We start from the raw sequence: 9448 nt of genomic DNA on the forward strand, positions 1-9448 counted from the left end.
TACATTGGTATGGGTGTTGTTAGGCCCGAGACGTAGTCGAAGGCTGGCAAACCATGACAATATATCCTCCAATCACCAGCTTTAAGGTCATTATCACTTTTATACAATGGGTTATCAACATATTACAATAATGATTGAAATACTTTAATTAAAAAAATATTTTGATGAATTTATTCATACAAATGAATGCTTCCACAAGATATAACACAAATCTAAGGTTGCTACCCAAGCCAGCTGGTTGTTCTGTAATGGTATTCCTATGTTGAAGTAGAGGCGGACCAAAACGCAGCGTGGTTATATTGATTCATGTTTAATAAAAAAAGATAAACACGAACACTACAAAACAATAAACGTGGAAAACCAAAAACAGCCCTATCTGGTGCAAAACACAGAGACAGGAACAATCACCCACAAACACACAGTGAAACCCAGGCTACCTAAGTATGATTCTCAATCAGAGACAACTAATGACACCTGCCTCTGATTGAGAACCATACTAGGCCGAAACATAGAAATACCCCAAAACATAGAAAAACAAACAGACTGCCCACCCCAACTCACGCCCTGACCATACTAAATAATGACAAAACAAAGGAAATAAAGGTCAGAACGTGACAGTACCCCCAAAGGTGCGGACTCCGGCCGCAAAACCTTAACCTATAGGGGAGGGTCTGGGTGGGCGTCTGTCCGCGGTGGCGGCTCTGGCACGGGACGCGGACCCCACTTCACCATAGTCTTAGTCCGCCTTATTGTCTGCTTCCGTGGCCTCCTAACCATGGCGACCCCTCTAAATGACCCCACTGGACTGAGGGGCAGCTCAGGACAGACGGGCGGAAGCTCTGGACAGAGGGGCGGAAGCTCTGGACAGAGGGGCGGAAGCTCTTGGCTGAGGGGCAGGGGCTCTTGGCTGAGGGGCAAGGGTTCTTGGCTGAGGGGCAGGGGCTCTTGGCTGAGGGGCTCTGGCGCCTCTGGGCTGAGGGGCTCTGGCGGCTCTGGGCTGAGGGGCTCTGGCGGCTCTGGGCTGAGGGGCTCTGACGGCCCCTGGCTGAGGGGCACTGGCGGCCCCTGGCTGACTGGCGGCACTGGCGGCCCCTGGCTGACTGGCGGCACTGGCGGCCCCTGGCTGACTGGCGGCACTGGCGGCACCTGGCTGACTGGCGGCACTGGGCAGACGGGAAGCTCAGATGGCGCTGGGCAGACGGGAAGCTTCAGCAACGCTGGGCAGAAGGGAAGCTCCGGCAACGCTGGGCAGACTGGAAGCTCCGGCAACGCTGGAGAGGAAGGCTCTGACAGCGCTGGACTGAGTAGCTCTGGCGCCTCTGGACTGAGGGGCGGGAGCTCTGGTAGCGCCAAAAAGGCGGGAGACTCCGGCCGCGCTGGAGAGGAGGAAGGCTCTGGCAGCGCTGGAGAGGCGGGAGACTCCGACAGCGCTGGAGTGGAGGAAGGCTCCGGCAGCACTGGAGAGGCGGGAGCCTCTGTAAGGATGAGCCGGAGAGACAGCCTGGTGTGGGGAACTGCCACTGGAGGGCTGGTGCGTGGAGGTGGTGACGGATAGACCGGACCGTGCAGGTGCACTGGAGCTCTTGAGCACCGAACCTGCCTAACCCTACCTGGTTGCATGCTCCCGGTCGCCCTGCCAGTGCGGCGAGGTGGAATAGCTCGTACTGGGCTATGCAGGCGAACCGGGGACACCATGCACAAGGCTGGTGCCATGTAAGCTGGGCCAAGGAGACGCACTGGAGACCAGATGCGTAGAGCCGGCTTCATGGCACTTGGCACGATGCCCACTCTAGCCCGGCCGATACGTGGAGCTGGAATGTACCGCACCGGGCTATGCACCCGCTCTAGGGACACCGTGCGCTTCATAGCATAACACAGTGCCTTCCCGGTCTCTCCAGCCCCCCGGTAAAGCACAGGAAGTTGGTGCAGGTCTCCTACCTGGCTTCACCACACTTCCTGTGTGCCACCCCCCAAGAAAGTTTTGGGGCTGACTCTCGGGCTTACATCCACGCCGCCGTGCTGCCTCCTCATACCAGCGCCTCTCCGCCTTCGCCGCCTCCAGCTCTTCTTTGGGGCAGCGATATTCTCCAGGCTGTGCCCAGGGTCCTTTACCTTCCAATTCTTCCTCCCATGTCCATTCCTCTTTTCACTGCTGTTGCGGTTTCCCATTACCACGCCGCTTGGTCCTGTTGTGGTGGGTGATTCTGTAACGGTATTCCTGTGGTGAAGTATAGGTGGACCAAAACGCAGCGTGGTTATATTGATTCATGTTTAATAAAAAACGATAAACACGAACACTACAAAACAATAAACGTGGAAAACCAAAAACAGCCCTATCTGGTGCAAAACACAGAGACAGGAACAATCACCCACAAACACACAGTGAAACCCAGGCTACCTAAGTATGATTCTCAATCAGAGACAACTAATGACACCTGCCTCTGATTGAGAACCATACTAGGCCAAAACATAGAAATACCCCAAAACATAGAAAAACAAACATAGACTGCCCACCCCAACTCACGCCCTGACCATACTAAATAATGACAAAACAAAGGAAATAAAGGTCAGAACGTGACATGTTCGTTCTATTGGTTCGGTTGCCAGAGACGAGACCCAGTCATTAACCTCTTGCTCCTGAACCTGACACGCAGGCGTCCCATCTAGACATCTGGAAATGCAAATGCGCTATGCTAATAGTACTAGTTAAAACTCAAACGTTCATTAAAATACACATGCAGGGTATTGAATTAAAGCTACACTTGTTGTGAATCCAGGCAACAAGTCAGATTTTTAAAGTGCTTTTTGGCGAAAGCATGAGAAGCTATTATCTGATAGCATGTAACACCCCAAAAGACCCGCAGGGGACTTAAACATAATAATTAGCATAGTCGTCGCTACACAAACCACACAAATAAAATATAAAACATTCATTACCTTTGACCATCTTCTTTGTTGGCACTCCTAGATGTCCCATAATCACTATTGGGTCTTTTTTTAGATTAAATCGGTCCATATATAGCCTAGATATCGATCTATGAAGACTGTGTGATAAACGGAAAAAAATAGCGTCTTATAACGTAACGTCATTTTTTAAAATTAAAAAAGTTGACGATAAACTTTCACAAAACACTTCGAAATACTTTTGTAATGCAACTTTAGGTATGAGTACACGTTAATAAGCGACCAAATTGACCACGAGGCGATGTATATTCTTTAGTCTGGAAATAATGTCCGGGTAAATCTCAACCAAAATATCCCGTCGGAGACCGGAAGAACTGCGCTGCCTTGCGTCTGTTTGACCAAGAAACAAATAGTAGGCAAATGACAAGACTCTAGACATTGTGTGGAAGCTGTAGGTATTGCAACCTCAGCCCCATTAAATGTGGTTCACCTTTATCAATGGGTTCAAGTCGCGCATGGATATATTTTTCCATTTTCAGTGATCAGATTTTCCTGCACTTTTCGATGAAACACACGTTCTGTTATAGTCACAGCCGTGATTTAACCAGTTTTATAAACGTCTGAGTGTTTTCTATCCACACATACTAATCATATGCATATACTATATTCCTGGCATGAGCAGCAGGGCGCTGAAATGTTGCGCGATTTTTAACAGAATGTTCGAAAAAGTAGGGGGTAGGAGTAACAGGTTAAGTATTTTTGTTCTGCATCTATGGTTGCGACCCAGTTGTTCGTTCTAAATGCTTTATTGCCATACTGGGAGGCAACGTTCTACTTGCTAGCTAGTGAACTACGGCTAACTTTTAGTCACGTGAATCAGTGCAGCCAGAATAACAGCAAAGTAGCTGCATTTGAGTTTGTTTAAGCTGTTTTCTAGTGACATTTATTTGGATACATCAATAACAATGAGCTAATGATGGCTGATTTCACCTGGCATAGAAAATGTCCTCTCTAATCAGGACACTGATGTTTAGAGGATTTAGCCAAGAACACAGCTACCACAATCACTTCAAACTGAAGCTGGAAAGACAGCAAACTAGCTGCATTTCGTTTCGTTTTACCTGTTTTCTATTGACATGTCGTTGCATATATCCATAAAAATGATGATTCATGATTTTGACTGGCTGAGAAAAGCTACCTGCCTGTCTGTCTCGTGCCAACACGTTCATTACTATGGAACAGCTGGAGATCGACTTTCAATATTAAAACAATGTTGCACATTTTGGAGAGACAGACAGCAAGATAGAAATCACCTCTGTTGAAAATCAAATACTGGTCTTAGGAAATGGGAGATAATGTCTAGATGCTTTTTATAATGGAGATCAAGTTTATAATTTGCCTGGGCTGATGGGACAGTGGATTGCACAGTGAGATGGAACAGAGTAAATAGGCGTTTCAACATCATAGCTTCAGCCGGTAGTAACTTGTGTAAAAGACACCGACGGGAATGCGGTTTTAACCAATAAACATTCAGGATTAGATGGCATAATTCTCAATAGTTGCTGGTTGAAAAAAGATCTGCAGGCCTTCTAATCAGCAGCTTTGCATGGGCAGGAGTTTTGGCCTTAAATGGTGACATCACCATGCGGTGAATTAGTTAATATACCAATAATGAAGACAGTTCCAAACCTCTCTGCCAATAACAGCTACTTTTCAGTTTCCCCTCCTCTCTCCGACCACTCCCAGAGACCTAGCAACATTCTTCCTTGAGAAATAGTTTTCTTGCTAATAAGCATTTTTTTTTGCCAATTTGAATGAAAATCTATTACAGCAAAGTACTTAATTGTTACCCAGAAATGATTTGGTATTGATATAAAAATGGCTGCATTGGGCCTTTAACCGTTCAGTGCTAATGTTCTCAAACTGACCCTGCAACAAATCCACACAGGCAGTCAAGAGCGGTGGAAACTGCTAACTTCACTTCCCAGTCCAAGCTGTCAAGCATTCTCTGGACAACAGGTTCCGTTTGCTTCTGAAGAGGAATTCACCAACTGGGATTGCGGTGCTGGCTCTCTCTGTTAGCCCAACCGCCCAACCACCGATCCTGGGGGTGTGTGGACAGTTGTTTTCCCTCTTTTCCGGTCTATATGTTCTTTCCAAAAATTGCAGCCTGTCACGGAGCAGCCAGCCAGTGGAAGCAATTGGCCAGGCCTTTGTGTGTGTAATATATATAATTTCCTAGGCCACTCTCCTTGCTGTTCCTTCCTCTCAGAAAGAGAAACATAATGTTTTTTTGTTTGTGTGTTTTGTTCTATACGGAGATGAGACTTGATTCCTACTGAGGGATGGGTAAGAATTATAAAATACAATTGCAAAATACCATAAAGATCAATGTATCAAAATAAACCACAAAATACTTTTAGTTTGCAATGTATTGAATTCTAATACATGTATTTTGTATTTTAAAATACACAAAGTAGCCGGCCCAAACAGAAACCACATTCTCAGTAACATTTACAGAAACGTTTTACCTGCTATGACAGTGACATGTTGATGTTAATCTACCTTAATTGAGCAAGTCACTCTGGATAGGAGTGTCTGATCAAAAAAACACGGAATATAAATGTATATGTGAGAGTGAACTTACCAAGATGAACAGCAAAACACTATGTTTCAAGTATGTTATATGTACAGAATACACATGGTATGCACTGTCCAACAAAATGCTTACTTGCAGGTTCCTTCTTGACAATCAACAACAATAAGAAATAATGAAATAATAAGAATACGAACAAAGTAAATGGCTCACTGGGTATTATTATTGGCTTTTTTTTCCGGGGCGGAGGTCATTAGAATAATATTCAGCATGCTTTGCAATTGTTCATTTTTAGATATACATTTATATTTAGTGTCTTTACAGACACTCTTATCACACCATAGTGCCATCAGACTCCTGATACCAGGGTGAAGTGGGGCCCCAAAATGTGAACCGTTATTAATAATTGTATAGAAACATATTTTGTATTTTGAAAATACAAATTACAGCTCTTAAAATGATCTTGTTCCATAATACAGTGTAATACAATTTATAAATTCTCAGAAGTAATTAAAATCCATATTTCACACACATGTAACAGAAATATTGCCATCTCTGCTGAGAAGAATAGAACAATGGGGTCGGTGTTGAGACAGATGAGGTGGGGGGAGGGAGGTGAGACGGAGTGATGGGGCTGGGGTGAGACAAACAGTTGATGCTGGTGGAGGTGAGACTATATATATAATCTATACAGTGCCTTAGGAAAGTATTCAGACACTTAGACTTTCCACATTTTGTTGCGTTACAGCTTTATTCTAAAAGGGATTATATTTAAAAAAATCCTCAGCAATCTACACACAAAACCCCATAATGACGAAGTGAAAACAGGTTTTTAGACATGCTTGCAAATGTACTAAAAATAAAAAAACGGAAATACCTCATTTACATAACTATTCAGACCTTTTGCTCTGACTCAGTATAGAGACAGGGTAGAGTCACAATTCAATGGCTCAGACACGAGACATATGTGGCAGGGTCTACAGTCAATCACAGTTTACAAAAAGAAAACCAGCCCAGTCGCGGACACCGACGTCTTGCTCCCAGACACTGACACGGCCCACTACCAAAACATGTGGGCTCTCCTTCACTGCAGCTAATGTGTGTAAAACATTTAAACATGTTAACCCTTGCAAGGCTGCCGGCCCAAACTGCATCCCTACCCGCATGCTCAGAGCTGGCTGGTGTGTTTACGGACATATTCAATCAATCCCTATCCCAGTCCGCTGTTCCCACATGCTTCAAGAGGGCCACCATTGTTCCTGTTCCCAAGAAAGCTAAGGTAACCGCCCCCAGGTGGTGAGGGTAGGAAACAACATCTCCACCCCGCTGATCCTCAACACTGGGGCCCCACAAGTGTGTGTCCTCAGCCCTCTCCTGTACTCCCTGTTCATCCATGACTGCGTGGCCATGTATAACCTATGTGAAATGGCTAGCTAGTTAGTGGGGTGTGCGCTAATAGCATTTCAATCAGTGACGTCAATCGCTCTGAGTCCTTGAAATAGTTGTTCCCCTTGCTCTGCAAGGGCTGCCACTTTTGTGGAGGGATGGGTAACGATGCTTTGTGGGAGGCAGTTGTTGATGTTTGCAGAGGGTCCCTGGTTCGAGTCCAGGTAGGGGCGAGGAGAGGGACGGAAGCTATACTGTTACATTGATGCTGTTGACCTGGATCACTGGTTGCAACAGAAAAGGAGGAGGTCAAATGGGGGGTGAGTGTAACCGGTGTGAAATGGCTAGCTAGTTAGCGGGGTGCGCTCTAATAGCGTTTCAATCGGTGACGTCACTCGCTCTGAGACCTTGAAGTAGTTGTTTCACTTGCTCTGCAAGGGCCATGGCTTTTGTGGAGCGATGTGTAGCAATGCTTCACAGGTGATTGTTCTCTGTGTGTGCAAAGGGTCCCTGGTTTGAGCCCAGGTAGGGGAAAAGAGAGGGACGGAATCTATACTGTTACATTGCACCTGTTACAGTGCAGGTGCATCAAAGCTGGGACCGAGAGACTGAAAAACAGCTTCTATCTCAAGGCCATCAGACTGTTAAACAGCCATCACTAACAGTGAGCGGCTGCTGCCAACAAACTGACTTAAATCTCTAGCCACTTTAATAATAAAGAATTGGATGTAATAAATGTATCACTAGTCACTTTCAATAAGGCCACCGAGGCACAGATCTGGGTAAGTTTACCAAAAAAGGTCTGCAGATTGAAGGTCCCCAGAACACATTGGCCTCTAAATGGAAGAAGTTTGGAACCACCAAGACTCTTCTTAGAGCTGACCGCCCTGCAAAACTGAGCAATTGGGAGAGAAGGGCCTTGGTCCAGGAGGTGACCAAGAACCCAATGGTCACTCTGACAGAGCTCCAGAGTTCCTCTGTGTAGATAGGAGAAACTTCCTGGAAAGCAATCCTCTCTGCAGCACTCCACCAGACAGAGGTCACTCTTCAGTAAAAGGCAGATGACAGCAAAATTGGACTTTGCTAAAAGTCACTTAAAGACTCTCAGACCATGAGAAACTAAATTCTTTGGTCTGATGAAACCAAGATTGAACCGTTTGGCCTGAATGTCGAGCATCACGTCTGGAGGAAACCTGGCACCATCCGTACGGTGAGGCATGGTGGTGGCAGCATCATGCTGTGCAGATATTTTTCAGCATCATGGACTGGGAGACTAGTCAGGATCGAGGGAAAGAGGAACGGAGCAAAGTACAGAGAGATCCTTGATGAAAACCTGCTCCACAGTGCTCAGGATCTCAGACTGGGGTGAAGGTTCACCTACCAACAGGACAACGACCCTAATCACACAGCCAAGACAATGCAGGAGTGGCGTCGGGACAAGTGTATGAATGTCCTTGTATGGCCCAGCCAGAGTCCGGACTTGAACCATATCAAATATCTCTGAAGAGACCTGAAAGTAGCTGTGCAGCAATGCTCCCTATCCAACCTAACAGAGGTTGAGAGGTTCTGCAGAGAAGAATGGGAGAAACTCCCCAAATACAGGTGTGCCAAGCTTGTGGCGTCATCCCCAAGAAGACACAATGCTGTAACTGCTTCAAATGCTGCTTCAACAAATTACTGAGTAACAGGCCTGAATACTTATGTAAATGTTTTTTTCAGTTTAAAAAAATGTATAAAAACCTTTATTTGCTTTGTCATTATGGGACGTTTTGTGTAGATTGATGAGGGGGAAAAAATGTTTTATCCATTTTAGAATATGGCTGTAGCATAACAAAATGTGGAAAAAGTTAAAGGGTCTGAATTCTTTCTGAATGCACTGTATGTACGTATATAAATCTGTATGCGATTGGTTTGTACAGGTCCCTGATGCCACATAAAATAAAAATCTAATTTTGAGTTACAGACCGGCGGGGACACCATGGCATTCTATCTATTTATTTCTCTCTCTCTCTCTCTCTCTCTCTCTCTCTCTCTCTCTCTCTCTCTCTCTCTCTCTCTCTCTCTCACCAGAGAGAATTGACTAGAAGTGAAGAAGAATTCATTAACTTGTAGAAAAAAGACACAACAGAACATGTACCATCAGAGTGAGTCTGCACCACTGGAGAAACAAACTTTCCAAACTGATGTAGGTCTGTAATTGGGAAAGTCAGAGAGAGGAGGAGAAAGCACAGATACCTCAGAGTATACTGACTGCAGTGATGTTCTCATGTCGTAAGTTGGTTCTGTTTGTGAGTCAAAATGTATGTTTCTTAGTTTCTCTCTTTCTCAGGTTCTCAATTCAATTCAATTCAATTCAATTCAATTCAATTCAAGGGCTTTATTGGCATGGGAAACATGTGTTAACATTGCCAAAGCAAGTGAGGTAGACAACATACAAAGTGAATATATAAAGTGAAAAACAACTAAAATGAACAGTAAACATTACACATACAGAAGTTTCAAAACAGTAAAGACATTACAAATGTCATATTATATATATATATACAATGTACAAATAGTTAA

The 9448-nt window shown here is 45.0% G+C and overlaps 1 long non-coding RNA gene across 1 annotated transcript; it reads right to left on the reverse strand.

Annotated features, from left to right (window-relative positions):
- Positions 1 to 294: 294 nt before the first annotated feature.
- On the reverse strand, positions 295 to 2516 carry LOC127931275 (uncharacterized). The gene is made up of 2 exons (XR_008140591.1): positions 2399 to 2516; positions 295 to 437 (listed from the first exon to the last, which is right to left on the reverse strand). It is a non-coding gene; the product is annotated as an uncharacterized LOC127931275 (long non-coding RNA).
- Positions 2517 to 9448: the final 6932 nt, after the last annotated feature.

The sequence above is a fragment of the Oncorhynchus keta genome, chromosome 7 (assembly GCF_023373465.1).
Source record: "Oncorhynchus keta strain PuntledgeMale-10-30-2019 chromosome 7, Oket_V2, whole genome shotgun sequence".
Taxonomy (NCBI): domain Eukaryota; kingdom Metazoa; phylum Chordata; class Actinopteri; order Salmoniformes; family Salmonidae; genus Oncorhynchus; species Oncorhynchus keta.